Source organism: Sorex araneus, chromosome 5, assembly GCF_027595985.1.
Source record: "Sorex araneus isolate mSorAra2 chromosome 5, mSorAra2.pri, whole genome shotgun sequence".
NCBI lineage: Eukaryota > Metazoa > Chordata > Mammalia > Eulipotyphla > Soricidae > Sorex > Sorex araneus.
Genome location: NC_073306.1, coordinates 85,886,060 through 85,909,510, shown reverse-complemented (window position 1 = coordinate 85,909,510; position 23,451 = coordinate 85,886,060). Strand labels below are relative to the sequence as shown.

Genomic DNA, 23,451 nt, shown 5'->3' with positions numbered 1-23,451 from the left:
GTAATTCCTGAGTGAAAAGCCAGGAGTAACCCCTGTGCATCGCCGGGTGTGACCCAAAAACCAAAAAAAAAATAATAATAAATAAATAAATAAATAAATAATATGAAAAAAATTCTGAGTCAATTATTTCCCTCACAATTTTCCTATTAGGGAAACACCACCCACCTCACATAATTTGTTGTTCATCACCGCCATAATTTTTAAAACTATTTTTTCATGTGTGCAGGTATATATAAAAATAGACTATCATTTTCCAAGTTAAGAAAATTTTATAGGGGCTGGAGCGATAGCACAGCAGCTAGGGTGTTTGCCTTGCACGCGGTTGACCCAGGTTCGATTTCAAGCATCCCATATGGACCCGAGCACTGCCAGGAGTAATTCCTGAGTGCATGAGCCAGGAGTAAATCTTGTGCATCACTGGGTGTGACCTAAAAAGAAAAAAAAAATTTATAGCTGTTGAAGAACTAGTACAGTGATTAAGGCACTTGCCTTGCATGAGGCAGACCCTTCTGGTTCTATCTCCAGCAAATGATTCTATCACCTGCATATGATTCCCCTACCCAAACATGGCCATTAGTGATCTCTGCGCACAGAGCCTGGAGTAAACCCTGAGTACTTCTGTGTGTGGCCCAAAAAAACAAAATAGAAGTAAAACTTTTTATAGCTTTATATACTCATCTCTTTACAACTCACATTTTTCTTTAATATTACCTTTGATATTTATACAAGATTATACATGTAACTAATTCATATTTACAGAATGCCAATTAAGAGTAGATGGGGTAGGGGCAAAAATGATAGGACAGTGGGTAGAGAATTTACTTTGCATGTAGCCAACCCAGATTTGATCCTCAGCACCCCATTTATCATCCCCAGAGCCAGGAGTGATTCCTGGGCCCAGAACCAGGAGTAAACCCTTAACATTGACAGTATGGCCCAAATATACAAAAATAGTAGATGAGGTAAGCAGATCAAAAGCAGAGTTAATGGAGGTGAGTACAGGGGTTAAGATGCAGCTGACCTCAGTTCTATGCTCTACCAGCAGAGGCTGGAGGGATCATCCCTGAAAGCCAGGAATAGGCCCTGAGCAGCCAGATGTGGCCCCAAAGCCCAATACAAAAACACACCAGAAAAGACTATACCATGACTGGGCCAGAAAACCAGTACAGGGAGTAAGGCACCTGCCTTGCATGTAGCTGCAGACACAATAGTAATAAATCCTGGTTATTACATATGGTCCCCCAAACACCACCTTGTGTGGCCCCGTCCCTCCAAAACAAAGAGTATACCACAAAAAAGACCAGAGAAACAGTAGATGGTGAAGGTGCTTGCCAGATACATGGTAGATCTGGATTTAATCCCCAGCACCACATGGTCCTCCAACACTGTCAGGAGCAACCCCCAACCAAGGACAGAGTTAGGAGTAGCCCTGGTGTATCACCCAGAGTGACCCAATTGCTCCTCCAAATACATATGCCACAATTTAGTTTCCTATTTTCTCTTCACTCAAAAAATTAAGAATAGGGGGCCGGAGCGATAGCACAGCGGGTAGGGCGTCTGCCTTGCACTCGGCCGACCCGGGTTTGATCCCCGGCATCCCATATGGTCCCCCAAGCACTGCCAGGAGTAATTCCTGAGTGCAAAGCCAGAAGTAACCCCTGAGCATCGCTGGGTGTGACCCAAAAAGAAAAAAAAAAAAAAATTAAGAATAAGCATGCATTACATGGCAGAGAAGATCCTAAGTACACACTTTATAAATAGTGAATAAGGCAAAATTCTTGCCTCCTTGAAATTTACTCTAATGAACATCAGGCATCTTTTTATTCTTTCTTTCCTAATCTCAAAAGTGGTCTAACCTAATTTTATCCAAAACTTTTTAATGTGATTGGAGGGAGAGGGGCAATCATCAATTTAAGTAAACAGAAGCTAAACTCTGGGGCTGGAGCGAAAATGCAGCATGTAGGGCGTTTGCCTTACATGCGGCCAACTCAGGTTCGAACCACAGCATCCCATATGATCCCCCAAGCACCGCCAAGAGTAATTCCTGAGTGCATGAGCCAGGAGTGACCCCTGTACATTGCTCGGTGTGACCCAAAAAGAAAAAAAATTAGAAAAAAAGGAAAGAAGCAAAACCCTTTATGACTTATAACACATTAAATCTTATCAACACAAAAGAAAACCCCAGAAATGTCACTCTAAATATAGAACACTTCAAACATTTAAAAGTTAGAATAAAAATTAAACTAGCTTTTCAACCCTGTGTTTTTTGCTTTCTGGGTCATAGGGCTTACTCCTGTACTCAGGAATCACTCCTGGCAGTGCTCAGGGGACCATACAGGATGCTGGGAATCAAACCCGGGTTGGCCAGCGCTAGGCAAACGCCCTACCCACTGTGCTATTGCTCCAGCCCCAACCCTGTATTCTTTGTTTGTTTGTTTGTTTTGCTTTTTGGGTCACACCTGGCGATGCACAGGGGTCACTCCTGGCTCTGCACTCAGGAGTTACCCCTGGTGGTGCTCAGGGGACCATATGGAATGATGGGAATCGAACCCAGGTTGGCCGAGTGCAAGGCAAATGCCCTACCCGCTGTGCTATCATTCCAGCCCCAACCCTGTGTTCTTTGAACACATATTTCCTCCATCTCTCCCTTCACACCTAAGTAAACTTTTGTTTAATAAAATCTATCTTGGAGCTGGAGAGATAGTACAGCGAGTAGGATGCTTGCCTCAAACTCGGATGACCTAGGTTTAATCCTCAACATTCCATATGTTCCCTGAACACCACTAGGAGTAATTCCTGAGTGCAACATCAGGAGTAACCCGAGTATTACCAGTGTGCTCCCCCTCCCCAAAAACCAACTATGGAGAAAGAAAGAAGGAAAGAGTGAAAAGAAGCAAGTCATAGAAAGCAACAACAGGGATTAAAGAACAGACCTTAGGCCTGACAGTACAGCAGGTAGGGTTTGTCTTGCACAGGGCCAACCCGGGTTTGATCTGCAACATCCCACATGGTCCCCTGCACCTGCCAGGAGTGACTCCTGAGTGCAGAGTCAGGAGGAATCCCTGAGCATCACTTGGTAAGACCTAAAAGCAAAAAAAAAAACAAAAACAAAAACAAAAAACGGGGCTGGAGTGATAGCACAGCGGGTAGGGCGTTTGCCTTGCACGCAGTTGACCCAGGTTCGATTACCAGCATCCCATATGGTCCCCCAAGCATCGCCAGGAGTAATTCCTGAGTGCATGAGCCAGGAGTAACCCCTGTACAACGCTGGGTGTGACCCCCAAAAAAGCAAAAAATAAATAAAAAGACCTACCAAAAATATCAAACAAATATAAATTTTCTGAGTAAAACAAAACTGTCTTATCACCATCAACCTAATATCAGAGAAATGGGATGAGGAAGAAGACACATAAGTGACCTACTGAGCAGGAAAACTACTCTGAAAGGAAACCTAAGTTACCTAAGACATTTGGCCATATCCATCTTAAAATCCTGCAAACAGTTTGGCACTGCTGATGTCAAAGTTTGGCTGAGTCTGCCTACTGGGAATTTAACAAGGGCCCCTTACTAAGAAGTTTCCAGTCGGGGGCTGGAGTGATAGGACAGCGGATAGGACATTTACCTTGCACGTGGCTGACCTGAGTTCAAACCCCAGCATCCCCCATGGTACCCTGAGCACCTCCAGGTGTTTTGAAGTCACCAGGTGTGACCCAAAAAGAAAAAAAAAAAGTTCCCAGTCAACTGAGAACTGTACCTGCTCCTTTTTCCTGAAGCTATCCTGATTTATAAGACTACAGTGAGGGGCTGGAGAGATAGTACAGCGGGTAAGGCAGCAGGCCTGCACACAGCTGACCCAGGTTCATTTCCTGTCATCCCATATGGTCCCCCATGCAATGCCAGGAGTAATTCCTGAGTACAGAGCCAGGAGTAACCTGTGAGGAGCACAAAAAAAAAAAAAAAACTGTTGGAAAAAAAGAATTGAGATTTTTGTGTGTGTGTGGGGGGAGATGGGCCACATATGGTGTTGCTCAGGGTTCACTTCTGGCTCTGCACTCAGGGATCACTACTGGTCACAACTTCAACAAAATTAAAGAAACAGGAAAGAGAATTATAAATTAAAATAATAAAAATAAATATCTTTGCATGTTTATGTATAAAAAAATTTAAATGACATTAAAGAAAGGGACAATAGTGTTGAGATTCAAACTAGATCAGTAAGAAAGAGATATGAAACTTCCACCCTGCACATTATTATTTTTAAAAACCTGAACCAGGGGGCCGGAGCGATAGCACAGCGGGTAGGGCGTTTGCCTTGCACGCGGCCGACCCGGGTTCGATCCCCGGCATCCCATATGGTCCCCCAAGCACCGCCAGGAGTAATTCCTGAGTGCAAAGCCAGGAGTAACCCCTGAGCATCGCTGGGTGTGACCCAAAAAGCAAAAAAAAAAAAAAAAAAAAAAAAACTGAACCAGGGGCAGGAGTGTAGCTCAATAGCAAAGCACTTGCCTCGTAAGTGTAAGATCCTAGACTTGATTGCCAGCGCTACATGGAATCCAGAGCATAGTCAAGCGTGGTACTCAAAGCACAACAAAATTTATCATTTGGGACCAATGAGATAACTCAACAGGCTGAACACATGCTTTGCATGAGGGAGATCCAGGTTCAATCCCTGGCATTGCATGACCCTCCAAGAACCAATAAAAGCAACATATGCCCAGGAGTGAGAGTATCCCCTTAGCACTGCTGGGTGTGGCATAGAACAAAAAAAAAAAACAAAAAAACCTTTTGGAATCAGGACCTGAGAACGTGGCTCAGTGGTACAGCACCTGCCTTACAAGTTGGAAGCTCAAAGTTCACACCACTAAGTGTGATTCCCAGCAATAAAGATCCTCAGCATCACAAGAGCAATCCTAGTACACCACAACCAAGTGTGCATCCCTGGCACACTGCAATAAATGTGACACCCCACAGACACACTATAGGAACAGAAGTCTGAACCAATCTTTTCTGTTTCTGGGCTATACCCAGTACTTCTGGGGACTATTCTTGCCTCAGTGCATAGGGGTTGCTCCTGGTGCCATGTTCAGGACCATGCAATGGCCAGGGATGCAACCAACCCAGGGTTCCCAGAGGAAACATAAACCCTGAGCAAGGACAATAGATTAGGGAAGAGGGCTCAAAGGTCAGGAATGCACATGCACGCCCCCATCTGCAAGAATCCAAGTTAAGTTCCCAGGACAATTTGCTCCACTAAGCACTACTGTCAGGTATAGCCCTGGTGGCCCTGAGCACAGCCAGGGTTGCCCTTGTGATTCCCAGCACCTTCAGATCCAAGCACTGAAACATCTTGTCTGGCTGGCTGTGTACAAGTAAGCAGGAGTGGTCCTCTAGGTCCCCTGAGCACTGCTTGAAAACTATCCCACTTCCAAAATGCAACTGATAAAATGGGAGAAAATAGTTGAAAATCATGTAACTAAAGAAAAAAATTCACAGGGGAAGATTTGTACAGATATTTCCCCCAAGAAGATACACAATGATGAATAAACACATGAAATTATGCTCACAGGGGCTGGAGCAATAGTACAGTGGGTAGGGCATTTGCCTTGCACGCGATCAACCCGGGTTCAATTCCCAGAATCCCATATGGTCACCCGAGCACCGCCAGGAGTCATTCCTGAGTGCAAAGCCAGGAATAACTCCTGTGCATCACCGGGTGTGACCAAGAAAAAAAATACACTCACCATCAATAATCATTACAGAAACGCAAATCAAAATCACAATTAAATACCACTTGTAACAATTAGGACAGCTTTTATTAAAAAAAAAAAAAAAAAAAACAGGGGCCAGAGAGAAAGTACAATGGCGAGGGCACTTGCCTTGCACAGAGCTGACCAGAGTTCAATCCCCCGATCACATAAAGCCCACTGAGCCTCCCCAAGAGTGATCCCTCAGCACAGAGCCAGGAGCGGCAAGTCCTGAGTGCAGCTGGGTGTGGCCCCAAAACAAAACAAAAAGGTCAGTTAGGATATGTAGAAATTAATTCTTATGCATTGCTTGTCAGAATGTATTACAGTTGCTGTGGAATATATTGACAGTTTTCCAAAAATTACACATAAAATTGACCCAGAAATTCCAATTCTTGGTACATACCAGAAAGAATAAAAAGTGAGTCTTCAAATAGATACAGTTCATAGCACCATTATGCATAACAACCAAAAGAAAGAAACAACTGGAGTTTATCAAATAGGTAAACAAAATGTAGTTTAATGTATATAGTAAACAGCCTTAAAAAGAATGAAATCCCAACACATGCTATTATGTAATGCATAAATGGACGAGACACTAAAGGATAGTTTGTGGGGCTGGAGCGATAGCACAGCGGGCAGGGCATTTGCGTTGTACGCAGCCTACCCAGGTTAGATTCCCAACATCCCATATGGTCCCCTGAGCACTGCCAGGAGTAATTCCTAAGTGTAGAGCCAGGAGTAACCCCTGTGCATCTCCAGGTGAGATCCAAAAAGCAAAAAATAAAGATAAAAAATTATATATATATATACATATATAAAGAAGATAGTTTGTGGTGCCACTTGGATTGGTAGAATTATAACCTAGAGTAGTCAAATACACATAAACAGAAAACAGAATGGTGGGGGTCAGAGAGATAGTACATTGGGTAGGGCTATTGTCTCGACATGCAGTCAACCTGGATTCGATCCCTGATGTCCTATATGGTCACCTAAGCACCGCCAGGAGTAATTCCTGAGTGCAGAGCCAGGAGTTACCCCTGAGTATCACTGGATATGGCCTAGATACAAGCAAACAAAAACATAAGAATGATGGTTGCCAGGGATTGCAGGGAGGAATATGAAAAGTTATTTTTCTTTTTTTTTTTTTTTGCTTTTTTTTTTTTTTTTTTGGGTCACACCCAGCGATGCTCAGGGGTTACTCCTGGCTTTGCACTCAGGAATTACTCCTGGCGGTGCTTGGGGGACCATATGGGATGCCGGGGATCGAACCCGGGTCGGCCGCGTGCAAGGCAAACGCCCTACCCGCTGTGCTATCGCTCCGGCCCCGAAAAGTTATTTTTCTAATGGCCACAGAATTTAAAGTTTGGAAGATGATGAGATCAGAGACAGTACCAAGTTTTAGAAGCTTGCTTGCAAGCTGCTGACCACAGTTCAATCCCTGGCACCACATGTACTCTGAGCAACACTGGGAGTGACCCCCTAGCACAAAGCCAAGAGTAGCCCGAGAGCACTGTATATGGGTCAAACCCCACTTCATCACAAAAAAAAAAAAAAAGAAAACTTTGGGAAGACTAAATATTTTGTAGATGAATAGTAATGATACCTGCCCAACCATGTGAATATACTTAATGCCACTGAATGGCATACTAAGGAGTGTTAAAATGAGGAGCTAGGGGCTGGAGCGATAGCACAGCAGGTAGGGCGTTTGCCTTGCACGCGGCCAAGCCGGGTTCAAATCCCAGCATCCCATATGGTCCCCTGAGCACCGCCAGGAGTAATTCCTGATTTCAAAGCCAGGAGTAACCCCTGTGCATCGCCGGGTGTGACCCAAAAAGCAAAAAAAAAAAAAAAAATGAGGAGCTAGAGTGATAGTATAGTGGGTAGGACATTTGCCTTAGACACAGCTGACCTGCGTTTGATCCCCAGCATTCCATATGGTTCCCTAAGCACTGCTGGGTGTGGTCCAAAAAATAAAAATAAACCGAAAAAGAACCAGAGAGACAGTACTAGGATGAAGGAGCTTGCTTTGCACCCTACTAATTTAACCCACTATATACAGTGAGGATCATTCCTAAGTACAGGACAGACCCTAAGCAGTACTAGGTTTGGTATAACCCACACCACCCAAAGTGTTAAAATTCAGTGGTAGAGTACTCGCCCTGTAGGCCTGAGAGCACTAGGTTCAATTCCCAGTACAACCTCACAGGCTGACTATGATCAAGGAAGCATTGCTCTATCAAAACCTGATAACTGCAACCAAAGTGCATGATCTCCTGAACACCAAATCACAAACCAAATGTATGACCCTGGCAAGCACAACCCCCAGTCACTGCACAACAGCAAAAGGAAAGGGGGGCCCAGAGAAACAGTATAGTGGGTAAGGTGCTAGTCTTGCACGTGGCCAGCCCAGGTTTGATCTCCTGTACCCCATATGGTCCCCCTGAGCAATGCCAGGAGTGATCCCGAGTATGGAGCCCTGAACACCATGAGGTATGCCCCTCACCAAAAAAATGTAAAACAAAAAAGTGGGGGAAGAAGAGGAAAGAAAAGTGGTTAAAATGATACCCTGATGACACCTTCAAGAGGCCAGACAGATACTACAAATAAGGTACCTGTCTTACACTGCTGTTGACCTGGGTTCAATCCATGATACTGAATGTCGTCCTCAGCACCTCCAGGAACAAACCCCAAACACAGAGCCAGGAGCAGATTTACAATTCAGGGGCAGGAGAAATGGAGTAGTTTACAGCTCCTGACAAGCCACTGTGCAAATGTATGGCAATGAGTTAAAATCCCTGGTTTCCCATATATGATGAGCATGAGCCTAGCAATTTTGTTGATTAATTCTAGCAGCCATGCTGTCATCCACAGCACCATCAAAGAAAATAAGAAAAAGAAACATAAGAACCAGTTTGCACCTAGACTGTAGCTTAGAGTAAAGCATCTGTGTTGTATGTGTGAAGGAGTGGTTGTACACTAAGCCCCATCCTATACTATGGGGTAGGATTAAAAGGTTTGCAGGGAGCAGAGGGTAAGGTGCTTATCTTTCACACCACTGACCAGGGTTTGATCCCAGCATCCCACATGTTCCCCTATGCCCCACCAAGAGTAATTCCTGAGTGCAGAGCCTGAGCTTCATGGGGTATGGCAAAAAAAAGAAAAAGTTTACAATTCAAAGCTAAATACCATTTAGGTAATTTTTATGCTTCTAAAATGACACTGGAGTGTGGTGAAGGTGGGATGGGTAGAGCAGTAAATAATACAGAAGGTAAGGCAGTTGTATTGCATGCAGCTGATCAGGATTCAATCCCCAACACCTCATACGGTGCCCTGAACCACCTGCCAGGAATAATGCCTGTGCACCGAGCCAGTTGTGGCCTCAAAAAAGGGAAAAAAAATTATTTTAGCTGGTATCCTTCGGGCCTCCTGGATTTGGGTGCATGTACTCTTCAGCTCTGGAAACTTCTCAGCAATGAATACTGTTGACAGTTGCTTCTTCATCAGTATTTTCTTCCTGCCCCTCTGGTACTTCAGTGATTTTTATGTTGTTCCTCTTGTAATTAATTTTAATGTAGTCTATTTTTATTTATATTAATGGATAACAACTATTTCCTTATAATGAATAAAATTAATAAACCACAAAAAAAAAAGAAACAAAAAAGACACAGGGGGCCTGAGAATAATAGCTCAATGGTAAACATGCCTGCCTTACACATATTAGTTCAAGGCCAAGTGCCATTACATGTGCCAAGGCTTTCTTGACAGTCCCCCTTTTATGATCCCAGGTGAAAAGTGCCTGGAAGGGCTAGAGAGAGAATACAGTGGGTAGGGTATTTGCCTTGCACGTGGCTGACCCGGGTTTGGTCCCCCTCTTCACATCCTAGTCTCCTGAGCACCACCACAGGTAATTCCTCAGTGCAAAGCCAAGAGTAACCCATGAGCACAGCTGGGTGTGGGCCGCCCCCACCGCACACCCCAAAAAAGTGCCTGGAACACACTCAGCAGTGGAGCTTCAACAGCTTACCCAATAAGCACAAGATCATGAGCGATCATGAGTTCACCCCCCAATGCTACCACCCACATGAAATGAAGCAATACTGATAGCTCTACTTGGGATCCCTGAAAGAAAGGGCGCAGAAACTGGCTCAGTGGCTTAAAAAGCTTACAAGAAGGGGCAGGATGTAGCTCAATGGCAGAGCACTTGCCTTGAATGTATGAGGCCCAGGGTTTGATCCCAATTAACAGCACATACAAACAAAAGAGAAAAAGATCTCCCCCTTCCCCCTCCCCTGAATTAGAATTCTCAATGGACTGGGCTGGAGACACAGTACACTAGGTAGAGTTCTTGCCTTGCTTGTGTGCAACCTGGGTTTGATCCCCAGCATCCCTTATGGTCCCCCAAGAAGCCTTCTAGAAGTAATTCCTGAGTGCAGAGCCAGGAATAATCTGAGAATCACATGGTGTGATCCAAAAACTTAAAAATAAATAAATAAATAAATAAATGCTCGAGGGCTGGAGCAATAGCACAGTGGGTAAGGCGTTTGCCTTGCATGATGCCAACCCAGGTTCTATTCCCAGCATCCCATATTCCCATATGGTCCCCCATGCACCTCCAGGGGTAATTCCTGAGTGAAGAGCCAGGAGTAACCCCTGTGCATTGCCGGGTGTGACCCCAAAAAAAGCAAAAAAAAAAAAGGCTCAAGGAGAAGATCAAACCAAAGACCCTCTTTAAAAGAAATTTTGCAGAAAGGTGAAGATGGTGAGATCAAATTTTGAGGACTGCGATGATGAGTTGAAAGTAATATTGACTCACCTTTTTATCATCTGTTGATAGTCTAGCAAAATGACAACCTTCCTGGGAACTAGTTTTTTCATCTGTAAAAAGATTTGCAGTATCTCCTCAGAATGACTCTAAGAACTGAAAAAGGAGGAGGCTGAGGTTTGATCCCCTGGCACAACCTGGTCTTCCCAAACACTCCCAAAAGGGAGCAACCCTTGAGTACAGGTAGTCCCCAAGAACCACCAGATGTGAACCAAAACTAAAACCAAATGAACAGGGGCTGGAAAGATAGTACATCAGGGAAGATGTTTGCCTTGCACACACAGCTCACCCGGGTTTCATTCCCCATGCAGTGCCCTGTCAGGGAATCCTGACAATCCCGGCATTAGTTGGCCAACCGAGCACGGGGACTACATTAAGGCCACATTCAACAGTATTGGTATCTAAACAGGGGTTCTTGCACACCTCAAAGTGAGCTACTTCCCAGGTCCATTTTGTTTTGTGCTGGGTGACAGCCAGAAATGCTAGGGAATGGACTCAGGCCTCCCTCAGGCAAAGCAGAAATACTAGCCTTTTGAGTGCCCAGGACCCTTCTTAGCGACAGTAATCACTTTGGGCAGCAGAAACACAATAGTTAAAAAAAAAAAAATCCTGGGGCTGGAGAGATAGCACAGCGGGTAGGGCGTTTGCCTTGCACGCGGCCGACCCAGGTTCAAATCCCAGCATCCCATATGGTCCCCTGAGCACGGCCAGGGGTAATTCCTGAGTGCAGAGCCAGGAGTAACCCCTGTGCATCGCCAGGTGTGACCCAAAAAGCAAAAAAAAAAAAAAAAAAAAAATCCTTCTTTCAGAATATAGACCACGGAGGGGTGGGGGGAGCAATGTCTATAAACTAGAGATCAAAGGAAAAAGCAGATCTAATTCTCTTAAGACAAATTAAGAAAGGCTTTTGGTAGTAGAGCTGAGAACTCAAAGAACTATTATCTGCTCAAGTATAAAAATGAAGGAAGAGGGGGGCTGGATCGATAGCACAGCGGGTAGGGCGTTTGCCTTGCACGCGGTCTACGCGGGTTCTAATCCCAGCATCCCATATGATTCCCTGAGCACCGCCAGGGGCAATTCCTGAGTGAAGAGCCAGGAGTAACCCCTGTGTATTGCCAGGTGTGACCCAAAAACAAAACAAAAAAAAAAAAGGAAGAAAAATAAGAATGGATAGAAGGTAAAGGTAATTATTGTAAAGGGCTTTGATACTATGCAGTCCTTTAAATATACCTTTATTATTTCAGTCCTTTAAATATGCCTTTAAAGGACTGAAAACTATTAATGACTTTTAAGAAGGGGAAGAAGAATATTTTGGGTTTTTTTTGGGGGGGTCAGCTGGTCACTCCTGGCTCTGCACTCAGAAATTACTCCTGGTGGTGTGCAGGGGACCATATGGGATGCTGGGTCCAGTAGACATGTGTAAGGCAAACTCCCTACCCACTGTACCATCACTCTGGCCCCAAGGAGAATATTGTGTTACAAGAGTCTGAGGACAGTGTAATAGAATTTAAAAGGGAACAAATCTGGACTGAGGAGACAGCTCAATGAATTGGAGCCCATGTTTTGCATGCAAGAAGCTCAGGTTCAATTTCCAGCACTGCATGGTTCCCTGAGCACCACCAGGAGCAGGCCTCTTGAGCATAGAGCCAGGACAAGTCCCCCCAAGCACTCCCATATGCAGCCCAAATACTAAAGAAATGTAGTTAGAAAAAAGAGAGTAAATCTAAAAGCAGAGGAGCTGGAGAGAGAGTATATCAGGTAGGACGCTTGCCTTGCATGCGGCCAACCCAGGTTCTATCCCTAACACCTCACCAAGGGTTCCCCCAAGCCCCGCCAAGGAATGATCCCTGAAGAATACTGCTGGGTATAACCCCCAAACCAAATATATATACACACACACACATATATATAATATACATAATATATATATACTTTAATGAAGGCATAGAGAAGGCTAGGAAGATAATACAACAAACTATAGCACATGCCTGCTGTGTACAGGTCTCTTGGTTCAATCTCTGGCAATACACAGCTTCCCAAGCAAGGCAGAAGGTGAGCCTGGTAAGCTACCAACCAGACTTGACAAGAGAATGCCCCTCAAAAAATATAGAGTTCTGAGCTGGAGATAGTGCAGCGGGTAGGGCACTTGTCTTGCAAATCCCTAGCACCTTTTATGGCCTTCGAGCCCAGGCAGGAGTAGTGATTCCTTAGCACAAAGAGGAGTAAACCCAGAGTACTGCCAGGGAAGGGGGTTGGGGTCCCCGCTCAAAAAAAGCAAAACAATACAAAAGTACTTAGTGCACAAACAAATTAAATTCTGCCCAAGGAAGTGGCTCTGTGACAGAAACCCTGCCTTGCATGAGTGAGGCCCTGGGTAAGATCCCTGGTATTGAAAAATATAGTTAATAAAAATAAAAATGTATCATTGGCAAGAAAGACAGTACAGCTTGCCTTTCATGCAATAGTAGACCTGATTTTGATGCTCAGCACCACTAGGAGAGATCCCTGAGCAGCTGAGTATGGCCCAAACCCCAACCCCTCAAAAAACAGAGAGAGATCATTTAAGAGATTATTGCATTATTCCAAGTAAGAGTTGTAGGCCTGAGGCTGGAGAGAGCACAGAGGTGAGACTTAACAATGACACTCACATTTCTGGCTTAGGTGACTCAATTAACTATAAAAGGAAAATAAACGACAAAAATATTGAGCTTAAAGTACCACTTAAATATAGAGGTGGCTATGGGGCTGGAGCAATAGCACAGCGGGTAGGGCGTTTGTCTTGCACACACGTGGCCAAACCGGGTCTGAATCCCAGCATCCCATATGGTCCCCCGAGCACTGCCAGGAGTAATTCCTGAGTGCATGAGCCAGGAGTAACCCATGTGCATCGCCGGGTGTGACCCAAAAACCAGAAAAAAAAAAAAAGAGGTGGATATGTCTACACAGTAAACTAGAAAGAAGTGACTGATGTTTAGGGAAGACATGTTGATATATATGACTATCATTGGTGTAGGGAAGTGGACACTGATGAAGGGTTATGTGTTGGAACAGTACACCTGAAAACACTGTACACCTGAAACTCAATCATGAATAATGTTATAACTCTGTAATTCATGGTAATTCAATTAAATTTTTTTTAAAAAAAGAACTGTTGTTTTTTTTTTTTTTTTTGCTTTTTGGGTCACACCCAGCGATGCTCAGGGGTTACTCCTGGCTTTGCACTACTCCTGGCGGTGCTTGGGACCATATGGGATGCTGGGGATCGAACCCGGGTCGGCCACGTGCAAGGCAAACGCCCTACCCGCTGTGCTATCGCTCCGGCCCCCAGAACTTTTTTTTTAATATATGTGACTACCAGAGCTGGAGAGAGTACAGCTGTTAAGGTGTCCAGTTCCTGGCATCACATATGGTCTCCCAAGCCCACTAAGTGTAATTCTTGAGTGCAGAGACAGGAGTAACCCCTAAGTATCACTAGGTATGGCCCCAAAATAAAAATAAACAAACAAAAGTTTTAAGAGCTGGGGAGATACTACAAGGATTAACATGGTTGCCTTGCACATGGCCAATACCAGTTTGACTCCCAGCACCACAAGCAGTCTCCACCACTGACTAACTCCAGCAAGGCCATGAGTAAGCCCTTGCGCACCAGATTCAGAGGTAGGTCTTGACTGCCTGTGGATATGGCTCTTCCTCAAAAAAAAAAAAAAAGGGGGGGGGGCTGGAGCAATAGCACAGCGGGTATGGAGTTTGCCTTGCATGAGGCCAACCCGGGTTCGATTCCCAGCATCCCATATGGTCCCCTGAGCACCGCCAGGAATAATTCCTGAGTGTACAGCCAGGAGTGACCCCTGTACATTGCCAGGTGTGACCCGAAAAGCAAAAAAAAAAAAAAAAAAAATACAATAGCTCCCAGGCATGAGGCTGCAAATTCAACCCCAGTAGCTGTAATCCCTGGCACCAGTTAGAGCCCCAGTGAAATTTTATACTGCAATCAAATGTGTACCCTCCAGGTGAGCAGTGTAACCAAAAGTGCACACAAGCACAACTTAAGTGTGTGATCCCCACCTCAACCATGGAGTACTGAGTATTGAACTGGGGTCTGTAGAATGCAAGGCAAAAACTTTAACCCCTGTATTATCCCTCTGGCCCCCAGTTAGTATTTCTAGATCCCTCAAAATCATAACTAGATGCAATCCAGAGGTAAAGAACTTGCCTTGTAGGGGCTGGAGCCAAAGCACAGCAGGTAGGGAGTTTGCCTTGCACGTGGCCGACCCGGGTTCTATTCCCAGTATCCCATATGGTCTCCTAAGCACCGCCAGAAGTGATTCCTGAATGCATGAGCCAGTAGTAACCGCTGTGCAATGCTGGGTGTGACCCAAAAAGAAGGGGAAAAAAAAAATTCCATTTCTTACTTCCATCCCCAAACCCAAATGAGTCAAGATCCAGAAAGCTTTGACCAGTAGAGGGGTTTTTTTTGTTTGTTTTATTTTGTTTTATGTTTTGTTTTGTTTTGCTTTTTGGGTCACACCTGGCGATACACAGGGGTTACTCCTGGCTCTGCACTCAGGAATTATTCCTGGCAGTGCTCGGGGAACCATATGAGATGCTGGGAATCGAACCAGGGTTGGCCGCGTGCAAGGCAAACACCCTACCTGCTGTGCTATCGCTCCAGCCCAGGTAGAGGGTTTTGGTGGTGGTTTTGTTTATGCGCCACACCATGCTGCTTACGGCATACTGCTGTATCTGTACTCAGGAGTCACTACTGATTTACTAAGGGGGTGATTTAGGATGTCAGGCTATAGTACGCAGGTTGAGCACATACAGGGCTCCTGCCTGCTGTACCATCTTCCCCAGTCCAGGAACAGGGTATTTAAAGCATGATTTTCAGGTCAAGCAACAATAACCTGAATGTTTAATTATTTTTGAGTCCTTCAGTTCTCAGAGCTTACTCCTAGCTCTACACTCAGTGATAATGCCTGGCGGGGTTCCAGTGACTCTACAAGGTGCTGGGGATTGAACCCAAGTGTGTTCAAGTTGTGCTTTGCAAAACCCCTACCCTGAACTCTCCGGCCCAAATGAATTACTTTTTTTTAAATGCTTACCAGGCATATGTGAAAAGCAAAACAATTAAAGTAGCTCCTTTATTAAAGCATTACTATCTTCCTGAAGAGTCTACCCCTTAGAATTGTAACACTACATTCACTTATTATCAAAGTGGTTTCTGCAATTACTATCATGCTTTGAGGCCTGGGGATTTGACCATTTTGAATCTCAGAATAAAACTGTTTTTTTTTTTTTTTTGCTGTTGTTGTTCTGTTGCTTTTAGTACCATAACCCCAAACGCTAGTTTCTTGCCAGTTGATGGCAATTTAAGGTAATGGTAAAAATTAAGAGCACCCCAAACAAACACCCTGAGTGCTTAGGGATCACTCCCAGCCTGAGAGGCCATAGGGCAACATATGGGGTGATGGGGGTTGAACCGGGGTTGGCCATGTGCAAGGTAAACACATGTAATATCTCTGTATTATCTCTCTGGACCCTAAATTTAGAGAATTCTCAGCCCAGAGAGATAGTATAGCAGGAAGGGCAATTGCCTTGCATGAAGGCTACCCAGGTTCAATCCCAGGCTAGGGGGCACCATCTGATTTTTCTTTTTTCCCTGACGGGGAGGGAGGAAATTTGTTTGTTTGGGGATCACACACAGTGGTACTCAAGGCTTACTCCTGGCTCTGCCATCAGGGTTATTTCTAACAGGGCTGGGGGGGGGACCATATGGAATGCCAGAGATCAAACCCAGGTCAACTGCCTACAAGGCAAGCACCTTGCCCACTGTACCATCACTCCGACCCCTTCGGGAGGAGTGGTGAATTTGGGAACCTCTTTTTGATGTTAAGTTGGAAATGTTTGGAGTCTTCCTCGGAATTCTCTAATCTTTTTATTTGGAGGGGGTGTGGGAGGACAGGTGGAAGTTTGGGCTAAACCTAGAGGTACTCAGGGCTTACTTCCAGCTCCACGATCAGGAATCACACCTGGTGGAGCAAACAGAAAGCAACTACTTCAACTGTACCAGTGAATTAACTATTAGTCCTCTAAATTGTACCAGTGCACTACAGTACCCCCAGAAGGGTAGTACTGCCCACTCTGGGAAAGAATAACCTAAGAGACACAGCACATAGGATAAACCCTAAATGACCCTCAGTCACTTCTTTCCTGGCAGATGAACTAAAGTTATATAGGAATATTTCATATATCCTTAAGAAAAAAGATCAAAGATGGACCATGACTAAGGAGCATTTCCTCAGATCTACTCTTCAGAGGCTTTCATTATTACTCATGAAGATAGAAGACTCTAAGCTTCACGACTCTGGAATCAACAAAATTCCCATTACAATAATTACAAAATGTAATTTTTATTACATTTAGAAAATGTTTCACAGAAATTACTGAGGCTAAACAAACAACATGGGTGGGGCCGGGAGCAACAGTAGAGCACGTAGGGTGCTTGCCTTCCAACTCAGGTTCGATTCCTGGCACCCAATAAGGTCCCCTGAGCCTGCCAGGAGTGATTCCTGTGCACAGAGTCTGAAGTAAACCCTGAGCACTGCCAGCTGTGCCCCCCCCCAAAAAAAACCAAAACATTGGCTAACAGAAGCCTCCCCTCCCCCAGAATACCATGTCAATCCTTTTCAACAAAAATTGAACTTCCTTATGTATCCTTTCTCAGGCTTAGCAATGTAGAACTGCAACTTTGTATGGCACTATCTGAGAAGTTGGACTTTTCCCGAACCTGGGGGTAGACATCTGGGGTGTATGTCTTTTTTGTATTTCACCCCCCCTTCCAAACTGCCTTAGAAAGAGCCTGGCTGTTGTGTCCTAAGAAACAATGATGCAGGGGCTGGAGAGATAGCACAGCGGGTAGGGTGTTTGCCTTGCACGCGGCCGACCCGGGTTCAAATCCCAGCATCCCATATGGTCCCCTGAGCACGGCCAGGGGTAATTCCTGAGTGCAGAGCCAGGAGTAACCCCTGTGCATCGCCAGGTGTGACCCAAAAAGCAAAAAAAAAAAAAAAAAAAGAAACAATGATGCAGAGTTTTAAGTACTGAAAAGGGTGTGGAAAAGAAAGTCCCTAGATACCTGTTACAGCTCAAATCTTATGATTTCTCCAGCAGCTGTTTTAATCAACCAAAGCTGGTTTGGTTTTTCTCAATGAGCCAAACAACACAAACAGATTCTGAGTTAAGTGCAGAGGGGCTACTTTGTCAATATGACTCCCAATGGGATGACTAGCATGGAATATTCTCCAGCCTCTAGAAATTAGGACAGCACATACTGTTGTTTCCCAGCACATACACCTCCAGCTTGATGTAAGTAGGTAAGGACAAAGAATCAGTAAACTGTAACAGTTAAGTCTGGATTACATACAAATTATTGCTTAAAGATAAAATGAAGCCAGAGGGCTAGAGTAGTGGGTAGAGCATTTGTCTTGCAATTTGTCAAGTGATCTACCAGGGTTCGATCGCCAGCACCCCTGCCCCATGGTCCTCTGGGCACCTCCAAGAGTGATCCCTGAAAGCAGAACCAGGAGTAAACTCTGAGCAATAGTGGGTGTGGCACAAAATTTAAAAAAAAAAAGTTTCAAAAAAAAAAACAATCCAGAGGTCCCAGCACTATTTAGGATATCATTACAGTCTTCTTCCACACTGCTGCTCTATAACCTGGAGGTCTGACCTGATGCAGTCAGCAAAAAATAATAAGGGGGAATGGAACTATGTGTTCATGTACAAACACAGGCTTCTAAATGTACTTTAAGACTTTAAGGTTTTGAACAAGTTCCTCTTATCTTCCTCTCCCAGTAGTACCCTGTGGCCTTATATTTAACTCTGCACTAAAAGTTACTGCTAGAATACAGACTTGAAAAGTTGATCAGAGAACCTGGGCAACACTGTTCCTTGACAAATATGTGAATGCAGCTTCTTTTTAGATCCTATCCCAAACTGCTTCTCAACAGGAAGTTATCAGACATCACACACAGTGTGGGCAAACCACAGTGTCATAAAGATGGATGCTGGGGCTGGAGAGATAAACAGTGAGGAAGGCACTTGTCTTGCATGCTACAGATCGGGGTTCAATCTCTAGCAATGCATAGTACCCTAAGCCCTGCCAGGAGTGATTCTTGAGCACAGAGCCAAGAGTATGCACTGAGCATAGACAGGTGTAGCCCAAAAATAAAAAAGATGCTGGACTGGAGCAAAAGTACAGTAGAGTGCTAACCTTGCATGCTGCCAATCTGGGTTTGATTCTCAGCATCCCATATGGTCCCCAAAGCACCGCCAGGAGTGATTCCTGAGTACAAGAGCCAGATGTGGACCAAAACTCAACAAACAACCAAACAAAAAAGAAGTTGCTATCATTGTCATTTAACCAAAATATTATCAAATAAGAAACATGCCACAGAGATGTCAAAGGTCTGGAGAACAAGCTTTGCATTCAGAAGCCCCAGGTTTGACCCAGCACATGATCCCCCAATACTGCTGCAGAAGTAGCCCCTAAAGCAAAACTGGTGTGGCCCCAAAACAAACCAAGACAATCTATAAGCCTCATTTCTTCTCAAACTGGGTCATCTGGCCTACAAATCTAACCTTCCCATTCCTGCTGATTAATATCTATGTACTTCATTCCTTAACATGATGACATCACTACCAAGAGACTAAGAAGTCTATTCCTCTAAAAACACAAGACTACCCTAGCAGCCAGAGCAGTAGATCCATTAACTATTTATGGGCCAGAGGGACAGTACAGAGAGTAGGGCATGCTTTGCATGCAGCCAACCCGGATTTGATCCTGGAACCACATATGGTTGAGCCCTCTAGAAGTGATTCCTAAACCAGGAGTAAGACCTGTGCACCACCAGGGGTGGCGCCCTCAAAAAAAACAAATTATTTCCGCAACCTATCTGCTTAAAAAGTCCAAGTCTACACTTACTCCAATCCATTTCCAAGCAAACTGGCTACCGCCAAGAAACAAACAAAAAACAAAGCATTATTTCCAAAAGATACAGGCCTTCCCTCAAAATACACTGAGTACTGCCTAGAGTGTTTCAACCAAAGACCAATAGAAATGCAATTCCAGACAATATTTGATCAAGACTGGTCCAACACCAAAAATAAAAATCCAGGTGCTTATCAGACTACAAGAAAGAGTTTAGGTGGGTGTATCAAAAAAGACCAATAAAGTCAGCACTAAACTCTCAAACAGATTCATCTCCAACAACATACAGACACCCCACTGCTACCAAGACCCTCTGCACTGTGCAGCGATGTGGTCCTTCAGGCATGTGAGGATCTGGGAATACAGTGCCCAGCACAACCACCCCCCACACACCAAAGTCCTAAACACTGGAGCCACACTAATGGTTAGAGAACTGAGAGGAGGAGAAAGATTTCTTCCCATTTTGTATCACATGCCAGCATGATCTATTGCAAATACAAATTTTTAGAAGAGAAACATTTCAAAAACTCAAAAGTCCATTTTTTTTGTTGTTGTTTGCTTGCTTTCACTACAGGTGCTGCAAGTCCAAATCTCTCTACTGCGGGACCTGAGAGCACTGCTCTTCGACTTTACATGAAGTTCTGCCCAGCCCCTCACCCCCACACCAAATCCCTCCCAACAAGTACTCCAAGCAAGGAGCAAACTGAAGCCGCTTGCTCCTGCGGGGTGACAGCGAAGAAGGGCCTGGGGAACGTTGCCCACCACCCACCCAGCGCCAGGACCTCCATCCCCACCTCGGGCAGCTCTGGGCTAAGCGGCGGTGCGGGTAGGGAAGTTCAGGCTGGGGCGGGGCCCAAGACGCTGCCGAACTTTCAGCAGGGGGGGAGTTGGATGGGGGGGCGACGGCAATGTCCCAGGCCGGACAACGAACAGAGCCTGGACGAGGATCGGGCACCGCACACAGGCACACAGCCCCAAGTAGTGTACACAGCCTAGGCACCGCACACAGCCCCGGCCAGGCGCGGCAAAGACTGCTCCAGAGCGTGGGAGGAGAGAGTACCAGGTCCGATCCGGTGCGGGAGGCCGAGTTCCCGCTCCCGCAGCCCTCGGGCCCCGAGCCGGGGTGCAAGGCCGAGGATGCTTTCGTGGCGACTGAGGACGGGCGCCGCGCAGGAAACGCCGAGCCCGGGGACGGAGGAATAAAGGAGACGCTTCGGCGCTCCCGGTCCGTCTGTCCCCGAACCTCCGGGAGCTCCGGTCCGGAACGAGCCCCGCTCGCGCCGGCCGCCCGCGAGCCCCGGGCCGCGGCGGAGAGCGGCCCCCGCACCCTGAGGGCACCGCCGGGGGCGGAGAGTGGGGGGGCGCGCGGGAGGGGAGCATGGCGGGCATGAGGCAGAAGCGAAGCGGGGATGGCGGGGAAACGGGGCGCCAAGGAGCGCCAAGAGTAAGAGGAGGAGGAATGAAGGGACACGCGCCGGGGCGCGCGAGGCCGAAGTGAAAGCCCGGGGCGCGCGCGCGCGGGGGGAGGGGACGAGGTGAAGGGGGAGCGCGAGGCGGGGGCGCGCGGGGCCGGGTGGGGGAGGGGACGCCAGGCGGGGGCGCGCGGGCGGGCGTCGGCTCGCGGCGCTTCCCCTCCCCCCGCCCCTCCACCTTTCCCTTCCCCCACCGAGCCGCCGCCGCCGCCGCCGCCCGGCCTCCTTCCCTCCCTCGCTCCTCACCGCCCCCGGGCGGGCGGGCGGCCAGGCGGGCCTAGGCCAAAGCTCCTCACCTGGCGGTGGCGGTGCAACTCCCGGCTAGCTCGCCTCCTCAGGCGGCGGCGGAGGCGTCGAAAAAGGAAGAGGCGACGGCACAGTGGGCTCCGGACCCCACTGACTGGACCGGGGGCGGGGGTGGGGGAGGGGGGCGGGCCGGACCGGGGCGGGCGGGCGGAGCAGACACTGCGGTACAGACGGGGGCAGCGGCGGCGGCGGCGGCTGCACCGGCGGCGGCACCACACAAACAAGGACGCTGATTGGGCAGCTGCCAAGCGCCTGGGCTCCGCCTTCCCCACACGCCACGACGCCCATTGGGCGACCTGAGCCGGCTTCCCCGCCCTCTTCTTCCCGGCCTTACCAATAAGGAATTGGGTACAGGGACTACACCCCACCCTTGAAAATTGAGTGGCTGGATAAGTGATGATTGGCGTTTGTAAGGCCTAATCCCAAACGGAGGAGGGGGATGGTCTAGCGGGGGCGCGTTAATGGGTACCTCGGCCAGCCCCAGACACATCCGGGTCCTCAGCAGCCCATTAAGTGTCGGGGGTCAAAAAATCGCTTCAGGCTGCAACTTTACCTTAGAGACGTTTTGGTCCCCAGGCAGCCGCCGTACCCCAGTACCCGCAAGCCGGGATTCCCCTTTGGTCCTCTCTCATTCTTCCAATTCTAAAGATGGAGAATGGCGAGCGGCGTGGGGCTCAGCGTGGGGCGCTGGGTCCTCGCGACAGAATGCAGGAATTTCGCGATAGAACTCATAGTTTCGAGCGCCTGGGCCCGGCCGCGTCTTTGGGGCGTGGCCCGTCCCCGCTTGTCAAAAGGCCTGAGGAGCTTTGCGTGGCTCGGCGTGGTGCTGTCGTGACTTAGACCGCGACAGCACGGGAGCCGTACCGAAGGCGGCGGGTCGAAAGGCTGTGGGACCACGGCGGTCAGAGCCCCCGCGGCGTCGTGTCTTGGGCGTTGCTAGTCCGGCTGGGCTCACAGCCCGGGAAACGGGCACCCATCCCTGCCCAGCCTCGTGCTCGCCCACTCCCTCCCCGCAGACACCTCGGACTGTATACCCCGCCCAGCGCCCCCTGCTCGCCCACCGACTCCCACCTAGGTACCTCGGACCGTGCACCTGGCCCAGCGCCCCCTGCCCGCCCGCTTACTCCCCTCTGGCATCTCTGATCGTGCAGCCCCGCCCAGCATCCCCTGCTCGCCCACCTGCCCCCTGCACTTGGCAGGAAGCCCCTGCTGGGGGGTTGGGACCAGTGGCCCGGTGAGGTTGCGCCAGGCTCTGCGTTGCAAAGACGCTGGTTCGTTTCATGCTTGGACTCAACCCGGGGCAGCTCGCTGCTTACTGTAGCGTGGAGTGCGTTTGGCCCCATTTTACCGATAAGGGGGAGAAGGATGGTAGGTCCAAGCAAGAGGAGGAGGTAGTGTGTGAAAGGCGAGCCCAAGTAGGTGAAGAAGCCTACCCAGCGAGGATAGGCGACCTATCCAGGGCCTCATAGCTCATCCGTGAACTGAGAGATGGTTTGCGACAAGAAACAACTGAGAACGAGAACACGTTTTCTAGATGGTTTAGAAATGATACTAGAGGAATAGAGAGATGGGGGAGAGGGGTGATCTTGAGCACCTGGATAGGGTTCCAGATTGTTACCAGGAGTGGTCCCTGAACATAGAGATAGGAGTAAGCCCTGATCACTGCTGGGTGTGGTCCAAGGGGGGGGTAAGAAGTGAAACTAATGAAGGACATGACCATATAAAGTCATAGGTAGACCCTAATGCATATGCGCATACACACACTCACACCCCTGAGACATGTCCCAGTTATTTACATGGGTAAAAGAATTTTAAAAATCTGGGATGAGAGATAGGATAGTGGGTAAGGCTGTCCCACCTTGCAGGCCAACATGTATCCTATTCCGTCTCTGGCATCACATAGGGTCCTCAGAACCCCAACAGCAGTGACCCCTGAGTACCTCCAGATGCAAAAGCAAAGAAGGAAATTGCTTTTATTTTGTTCTAGCTACACTTCAAGTGTAAATGATCTGTGTGCTGGAAAGTTAGTACAGGAGGTAGGTCGCTTGCCTTGCACACAGCTGACGCAGGTTGGATCCCTGGCATCCCATATGGTCCCCTGCTTACACCTGGCTC

At 47.3% G+C, this 23,451-nt stretch overlaps 1 protein-coding gene across 1 annotated transcript in view; it reads right to left on the bottom strand.

The window, feature by feature from the left end:
- The window catches only part of GATAD2B (GATA zinc finger domain containing 2B), an 82,187-nt gene extending 60,709 nt beyond the window's left edge, over window positions 1–21,478 (bottom strand). Inside the window, exon 1 of the mRNA XM_055138070.1 lies at window positions 21,327–21,478. The gene's annotated coding sequence lies outside the window, so the exon portion shown is untranslated. The remainder of the gene's footprint in view (window positions 1–21,326) is intronic.
- Between the last annotated feature and the right edge of the window lie 1,973 nt (window positions 21,479–23,451).